Source organism: Myotis davidii, unplaced genomic scaffold (genome assembly GCF_000327345.1).
Source record: "Myotis davidii unplaced genomic scaffold, ASM32734v1 scaffold946, whole genome shotgun sequence".
Lineage (NCBI taxonomy): Eukaryota > Metazoa > Chordata > Mammalia > Chiroptera > Vespertilionidae > Myotis > Myotis davidii.
Window position 1 is genome coordinate 790,224 of NW_006297395.1, and position 9,344 is coordinate 799,567.

At 38.5% G+C, this 9,344-nt stretch overlaps 1 pseudogene; it reads left to right on the forward strand.

Annotated features, from left to right (window-relative positions):
* The window catches only part of LOC102764585, a 6,303-nt pseudogene extending 5,497 nt beyond the window's left edge, over nt 1-806 (forward strand).
* The last annotated feature ends 8,538 nt before the right edge of the window (nt 807-9,344 follow it).

Below are 9,344 nucleotides of genomic sequence, written 5' to 3' on the forward strand. Positions count from 1 at the left end.
GGCTGGGGGGAGTAGTGGGGGGGGGGTAGAAGTGGCTGGGGAGAGGTCAATGGAGGAAAAAATAATATTGTAATAGTTATGTATGGGCCGGGGCAGAGGGGGTACTTGAAATATTAGGGGAAACACTCTGTAAAGTATATGATTGTCTAACCAACTCAATCCTCATCATTGATGTGTCTATCTCTCTCTCCCCTCTCCCTTCCTCTCTGAAATCAATAAAAATATGTATTTTTAAAAACCACCTCAGAGGGAAGGCAGGGGAGGGGTGGGGGTGGGGGTAAGAGATCAACCAAAAGACTTGTATGCGTGCATATAAACATAACCAATGGACACAGACAATAGGGGGGTAAGAGCCTGTGCTGGGGTTTGGGAGAGGACTGAGAAAGGTCAATGGCCGAAAAAGGAAACATATAATATTGTAATAGTTATGTATGGGCCGGGGCAGAGGGGGTACTTGAAATATTAGGGGAAACACTCTGTAAAGTATATGATTGTCTAACCACTATGTTGTGCACCTGAAACTAATACAGAATACTATTGAATGTGAACTATAATTGGAAAAAACGATGGAAAATTGTATATGTTTGTCATCATAATAATTTTTAAAAGAATACATTTCCCAAGTGGAAACCAGGCAGCCTAGCATCCCATGTCGAAAACTTGGATGAAATGGCTTGGATCTGCTCTTTAAAATGTGAATCTATAATCCTGCATCGAGAACAGATAGTTATACTGTCAACTCTATTTTTGTCTTGTGTAGTTTTGTATTCTCTGTTGTAAAACTTAAGCTCTACTTCATCTTCTAACTTCAAGAGCTGTAACTTAAAATGTAAATATTGTTCTATATGAATTTAAATATAATAATTCTGTATATGTGTGTACATCTCACTGTAACAACTATTGTTATTATAATAAAAGTATAAATCTTTAAAAAATGGAGTCGGGCCGAAACCGGTTTGGCTCAGTGGATAGAGCGTCGGCCTGCAGACTCAAGGGTCCCGGGTTCAATTCCGGTCAAGGGCGTGTATCTGGGTTGCGGGCACATCCCCAGTGGGAGATGTGCAGGAGGCAGCTGATCGATGTTTCTCTCTCATCGATGTTTCTGGCTCTCTATCTCTCTCCCTTCCTTTCTGTAAAAAATCAATAAAATATATATTTTTAAAAAAATGGAGTTGGGAGGCCAGAAGGGGGAGCCCTCACACCTACCACTCTAGTCAATTACAGACCCCACAGGAAAGTGTCAATTACAGACCCCACAGGAAGAATCCTCAGTTATGAACCTTCACCCATTTTGCTGAGGCACGCAGAAGCTAAGTATGTTTTCTACTTCTACATATTTGTTAAGGTGTGGATTTTGGCTTTAAGCCAAGGCAATCTGACCCAAGAGTCTTCATCTTAATTTCTCCCTGATAATGCTTCACTTGAATACATAATTCTCAAAGACGCGTGAGTGGGTAGGAGAGGCTGATATGTATTTTAATTACGTCAATGAAATGGAGATATAAATGATAAAAATAATATAGCTGATGGATAAGCAAGTCAATGAAGGAAAAATACCACATGATCTCACTCATTCATGGATAATAAAGACAGACCATTAAAAACTTTTGAACAATAATGGATACAGAGGCAGAGCTGCCTCAAACAGATTGTCAAACTGCAGCGGGAAGGCCGGGGAGGTTTGGGGGGCAGGAGGGAGGGGGGTAAAAAAAATATAGCTGATGGCTCAAGAGCAATTTTCTGAAATTAAGATGGAGAAACATGGGCATAATCCGAGGCAGGTGTGCATGACTACGCAGAGGATAAAGAATGAGACTGTACTTGGTCCAAAGCAAGTCTCTATGGACAGCTTGTCCCAAGCCTTTTGACAGTTCTTCAGTCCCTTGGGAACTTTACATTATTGAGTTGATCTCTTTCTCGCTAACTCTTTTGAACTCTTTTGATCTTGTTAGTACTTTTCCTTTCACAATGCCCTTCTCAGCAACCCCGCCAGGTAAGCAAGGTAGGTACAGTATTCTTATTCTCATTTTACAAGTGGAGTAAGTGGTTTGCTTAAGGTCACATTGGAAAGTGGCAGACTCAAAGTTACACAAGGGTATTGTCTCTAGATTCTATGCTGTTTACATTTTGTCACGTTGGCATTCTAGAATAGCATTTTGTTGTGCCACTACTCTTTTTGCTTTTTAAGTTGTCTTTACTATTTCTCCCATAGTCTGTTGTACTGAATAATTAACGTGCAATAGCAGGCTTTCCTTAGTATCTAGGTCTACCTTATCAAGAGATCTTGATAACCCAATTCAAGTGTTTCTTGAAAAATTCTTTGTAGATAGAGTTCCTTACTGATGAATTCTCAGGTTTTAGATATTTCAAAAAGCTTTTATAATGAGTTCTTTGTAAGACTAAATAATTGATTCAAGGCATGTTTAAACTATTACCTACTAGTAAGATTTACCTGGCTTTCATTTTGGCAAAGTAAATCAGAAATTACTCTAAGTTCTTTTGTTCCCTTTCAATTCTTCCTACCCTTAGGAAGACAAAAATGTAAATCAAAGTTTTCTTTCAATCAAGTCGCTTTGACTAGCTCAGAATATATTTGTTCAGAGTTAAAATATATTCACTATTTAAATATTGGACTTTGAATCTACTTTCTTCTTGTTTTATGATTAATAGCATGTCTCTATGTAAAAAAAATTTTTTTAAATAAGATTAAAATCACCTTTTATTACCTTCAATAATATGCATCTGTCCCCTTCCACTGATATCACTTTCACTTTTGATTTCCCAAACTTTATCCCCCTTACATTTATATATGTAGGGGAACTCACTTTAGAGATGCAATATAGCTCCAGCAGCAAAGGCACCTGGGAGATGTTGAATTCTCTGTGACTGTCAACTCTGTAAACTCAGTCAGGGCTGGCTGACTACTCTGAACCACTTCCCCTCCCTCCCCGCACACCCCCCACCCCAGGCTACCCAAAGACAAACACCATGCCCCCAAGGAAGGAGGTTAATGAATGTAGAGTGTAGTAACTGCCTAATGTTTGTCTTTTAACTTTTCTTTTAACTCAGTGATTCATTGTTCTCTCTGGAGGTCTACCTGCCAGCTGGTTTTGCTATTAACCCCTGCTATTAATCCCCTTTAAAAAGAAACTCTGTCCTGGGAGGGGTGTGGATTCTCCCTGGCCGGTCACCACTGGAAGCAGCTGCCTTGCCCGTTATGTAAGTTGTTCCTATTAAAGCTCCTATGAATTTGAAAAAGGCTATGTGTCAGTTCTTCAGAATCAATCCTGAATTTAGACTTTTCAGGCTTTCCCCCAACATATGCATACATACACAATATATGTTCCCATAGGAAACAAAGTATTTGGTAGTTTGGTTTTGTAAGATTTTGTAGATTTTTACATAAATGAAGAATGTTTTAAAACTTGCTTTTTAAATTTAACAGTATGTCTTAGGAATCTTTCCATTTTTAACATTATTTGTTTTAGTGGTTATAGATTATTTTGTGGTATGAGTCTAGCACAATATTTTTTTTAAATATATTTTTATTGATTTCAGAGAGGAAGACAGAGGGAGAGAGAGATAGAAACATCCATGATGAGAGAGAATCACTGATAGGCTGCCTCCCTCATGCTGGGGATCGAGCCCACAACCCGGCACATGCCCTGAACAGGAATCAAATCACGACCTCTTAGTCCATAGGTCAATATTCAACTACTGAACCATGCCGGCTGGGCAATTCTACCACAATTTATTTCTCCACACTCATTGGTTTGTTTCTTATTTTTGCATTTACAAAAAAAAAATGCTGCAACAAATATACTTGTACATGCGTTCATATGTACCTCTATTGATATTTTGGGGGAGTAAATACAGAGAAGTAGAATTGCTAAGTTGCAGAGAGTGTATATTTTAAAATTTTAACACTTTACTACCAAATTACCCTCCAAAATGATTGCATTTTAAACTTGTATTAGCAGTATATAAAATCATCTTTTTCCTACTCTTAGACACCCTGATATTTTCAAATTCTTTCAATTTTGCAAATCTACAAAGATATGCTATCTCATTGTTATAATGTGCATTTTTCTTTTTTCTAGTTAACTTCAGTGTCTTCTCATATCTTTATGGCTATATATATTTCTTTTGTGAGTCTGTTTACATTTTTTACACCTTTTATATACAGGTGGTCTTTTGCTCACCACTAATGTCTTTGGTGAAGAGTTTTACATATTGATAAAGACCATTTATAACTTGATTTTTAAAAATATATACATTTTTATTGATTTCAGAGAGGAGGGGAGAGGGAGAGAGAGATAGAAACATCAATGATGAGAGAGAATCATTAATTGGCTGCCTTTTGCACGTCCCCCCACTGAGGATCAATCCCACAACCCAGGTATGTGCCCCTGACCAGAATTAAATCCGGGACCCTTCAGTCCACAGGCTGATGCTCTCTCCGCTGAGCCAAACTGGTTATGGCAGATATTTTTAAGTTGAGGTAAAATTCACATAATAAACAAATTATTTTTAAAAATAATTTTAAAGTATGTATATAATTCAGTGATCTTAATACATTCACAATGTTGTGCAACCCTCACCACTATCTAATTCTAGAATATAGAGGGGGACCAGAGTTTGCCACATCAAAATATGCCTTTGGGATATTGAATTTAACCTGGTTATTAACAAACAAAAGCCTCAGAAAGAACCTTTGACCCTCCACCTTACCTACCTAAAGAGATTCAGATAGAAAAACCTATTTATTTAGAAAAACTTGTTTAAAGGAAGAGAGCATCACCTTAGAATCATAATATAAATTTAGTGTGGCAGTCAGGAAGAAATCTAGCAATAAACAGGCCCCCCCTTCTGTGCCCCATTGTTTCAGGGTGACCCAGCAAGAATTTCTTTATTACATGTCTGCTTTTTGTTATTTACTTATGAATTGCTTTCTTTTCCTTTGAAATCCAAAACTCCTGCCTCTCTCTTCTTTTTCCAGAATGGCATATAAGCCTCAACAGCTGAGTGTATTCTTGGGGTTCACATTCTTATATAACCCCCAAATGTACATATGCAATACATTCGGACATTTTATCCTATTAATCTTTCTCACATTAATTTGATTATTAGCCCAGCCAGAACTTAGAAAGGTGGAAGGAAAATTATGTTTTGTGCCCCACAACATCATCCCCTAAGAGAGAAACCCTATACCCATTAGGCATTCACTCCATATTTCTCTCCTCCACCAAGCTCCTGGGCAAACACTAATCAGCTTTATGTCTCTACTAGGGGCCCAATGCACGGATTCATGCACTGGTGGGGTCCCTCAGCCTGGCCTGTGGGGATATAGGGTAGAAACTGACTCTCCAACATCCCGAGGGGTCCCGGATTGCAAGAGGGTGCAGGCCAGGTTGAGGGACCCCACTGGTGCATGAATCCGTGCACCGGGCCTCTAGTATGCATATATGATCTTTGATTAATCTCTTCCTGTCCTTCCTCCCTCCCTTCTTCCCTCTGAGATTCATCAGTCTGTTCCATGTTTCCATGCCTGTGGTTTCCGCTCCTGCGTTGAATGTTTGCCCTTTGGTGGTCAGTGCATGTCATAGCTACCGTTTGGATAGTTGGATGGTTGGACAGTCGGATGGTCAGCGGTTGCTTAGGCTTTTATATAATATGGATGGATTTGTCTATGCTGGACATTTCATACAAATGGAATCATAATCTGTGGCTTTTTGAGTCTGGTTTCTTTCACTTAGCATAATGTTTTCAAGGGTCATTCATGTTGTAGTATGTATTAGTACTTCACTTCTTTTTATTACCAAACAATGTTCCATTATGTGGATATACCACATTTTATTTATTAATTCGTTAGTCATGGGCATTTTGAGTTGTTTTTAATTTTTGGCTATTATGAATAAAGCTTCTATGAACATTCCTATCCATGTTTCTGTCTGATCAACTGTTTTTAATCTCTTATGTATGTACGTGGGAGTAGAACTGCTGAGTCTTGTGGTAAGTCCTTTTTAACATTTTGAAGAACTGCTAAATTGTTTTTCAAAACACTTGCCCTATTTTACATTCCTATCAGCAACTTAGAAGAGTTCTAATTGCTCCATATCTTTGTTAACACTTATTATTTTCCTATTTTTAAGTTATAACCACCCTAGTGGATGTGAAGTGGTACCTCATTTTGGATTTGAATTGTGTTTCTTTAAATATTAATGTTATTGAACATCTTTTTATATGCTTATTAGCCATTTATATATCTATCATTATTTTATTTTTTTGAGATATATTCCTGGACTAGAACAGAATTAAGAAATCTAAAGATTTCCCTGACCCTCTCCAGAACCCAAATTCCTTTACAAAGGAATTTGATTTAACTGTTAGAATATATGATCCTGGCTATTCTGGCCTATTCCAATTAATACACCTACTGGTTTCTGAGAGCAAAACAACAGAATGGCTGAATAAGGTTCACTGGCATACTCTGGTACAAAATTTTTTAAGCAGAGAGACACAGGGAAAAATGCAGGGAATTAGCTCACGGGCTTTATCAAGCCATACCTGAGATTTTTCCTCGGAAAATGGACTGGACCAAAATCCAGCAATGTAAAAGAAAGCCAGATGAACCAGTGCTTGATTTCTTTAAACGTTTTGAAAAAACTTTCCAACTATATTCAGGTCTCTCTCCAGACAGTTTTAAGGATCATCAAAATGATCCCTTACTAAATTTGGCATTTTTGGAAGGACTGGATGAAGAGCTTGTAATTTTGATCAAACAACATAAATTAAACTGGCAGACTACCCATGCTGATGAACTGGCTATTCTGGCTGATTGACTATCTAACACTATCCAAAAGAGAAAAAAAAGATAAAGCTGACCAAATTATAAACTTACAGCTCCAACAATTAATCAATCAAGTCAATTCTACTCGGAAATCTCTTAGAAAAGGAGGGAAAGAAGTTTTTACAGTAAAAAGGCAGACCACCATAAGAAAGATTATAGAAAACTGAAATGGTATTTACAAAGAGAAAACAAACAGAAGCAAGCATAGGGCTATTCCAAGGACTGAGAGGGTACTTCCCCTTCTCCTTACTAATCCTTTAGGAGAAATTGAAATTTTCATAAAAGGGGAAGTTACTAAAGCCTTTGTGGACACTGGGGCTACTTTATCTGTTCTTTACCCTACCTAACTAAGTTTCCTTCTCACTCAGAATAAAGCTTCTGTATAAATGGTAGGGATATCTAACCAACCATTGAGTGTTTTTAAATCCAAACTTGCCCCCTTTCAAGTAGGAGATGTTATGGTGCAACATATATTTTTACTGGTCAAAAAGGGGACTTATAATTCCACGTACAAGCCCCTGTAATTCTGCTATTCTTCCAGTAAAGAAACCAAATGAAAAAGGATGGCTGGTTTGGCTCAGTGGATAGAATGTCAGCCTGCGGACTCAAGGGTCCCAGGTTCGGTTCTGGTCAGGGGCATGTACCTTGGTTGCGGGCATATCTCCAGTAAGGGGTGTGCAGGAGGCAGCTGATCGATGTTTCTCTCTCATCGATGTTTCTAGCTCTCTACCCCTCTCCCTTCCTCTCTGTAAAAAAAAAATCAATAAAATATATTTTTAAGAAAAAGGATGGAGATTTGTACAGGATCTCAAAGCTATAAATAAAATAGTTATACCCAGACATCCTGTGGTTTCAAATGCACGTACATTATTATCAGCCATTCCTGTGGACTGCCAATATTTTTCAGTAATAGATTTATGTAGTGCCTTTTCAGTATTCTAGTAGAAAAGGACAGTCAATATCTCTTTGCCTTCACCTGGAAAGATGGACACTTTACTTCTATTATAATGCCCCAGGGATATACAGAAAGTCCCACCTATTTCTCCCAGATATTAAAAGCTGATTTAAATGATATTAAATTTCCTAGAGATTCCACTCTAATCCAGTATGTAGATGCTTTATTTTTATGCTTTAGGACATTACTAAACCCTCAAAAGGACACAATTTACCTACTGTAACAGCTAGCTATAAAAGGACATAAAGTCTCGAAGGATAAGCTTCAGTTTTACTTACCTCAAGTAGAATACCTTGGCCATCTCATATCTAAAGATAGGCTACTGATTAACCCTGACTTAGAGGAATCCTATCTTTCTCTCTTGCAAAGACAAGAAAGCAACTTAGAGGATTCCTGGGTTTGACTGGATATTGTAGAAATTGGGTTCCAAACTTTTCATTGACAGCCCAACCTCTCTCTGCCCTATAAAAGTCAGATAAACCTGATCCAAATTCAATGGAATCCTGAAGGGAATCAAGCTATAGAGGCTCTATCAGAAGTACTGTCTAAAACTCCTGCGCTGGGGCATCCAAACTATAAACTTCTCTTCTTCCTTTTTACAAATGAAAGTATAGGAAATGCTTTAGCAGTTCTAACCCCGAAATATGGAGATCACTATAGGTTTACAGGATAGTATAGTCAGCAGGTACCAGGGGTGGGCAAACTTTTTGACTCGAGGGCCACAATGGGTTCTGAAACTGGACCGGAGGGCCGGAACAAAAGCATGGATGGAGTGTTTGTGTGAACTAATATAAATTCAAAGTAAACATCATTACATAAAAGGGTTCGGTCTTTTTTTTTTTTTTTAGTTTTATTCATTTCAAATGGGCTGGATCCGGCCCGTGGGCCGTAGTTTGCCCACAGCTGACTAGACACAGTAGCAAAAGAGCTACTTCCTGTATGAGGGCAATCTCTGCTACAGCCCTGTTATGTAAACACACAGAAGATATAGTTATGGGCTCTCCTTTAACTATTTCTGTTCCTCGTTCTGTTGAATCTTTCCTGAACTCTCATCACACTCAACACTTTTCTGTCAGTAGATTGGCTTCTTATGAAGTGTTCCTGCTCTCTGCACCTAATATTCTTTAACTTGCTGTAATCACCTGCCACTCTGTTACCCTCTTTACAGGATGAAGACACCCACAGTGGTGTTTTGCTCACTGAGCACCTTCTTGCTCCTAGGAATGATTTACAGGAAACTCCTATTGATAATGCTGACTTAATTTGGTTCACAGATGGATCTTATCTGAAAGATGAACAGGGACATTACCGAACTGGATATGCAATAACTTCCATGGTGGACATACCGTATTTGCCGGCGTATAAGACGATTTTTTGGCCCTGAAAAATATGCCTCCAAGTGGGGGGTCATCTTATACGCCAGGTACACTTCAGATAGACTGCCCATAGTGCTTGCCCCGTGCCATAGTGGCCTCCCGATGCCAGCCCCCTTCATTCCACATACCGTTCAGGCATCAGCAGCGCTGCTGGGGCTCTGAA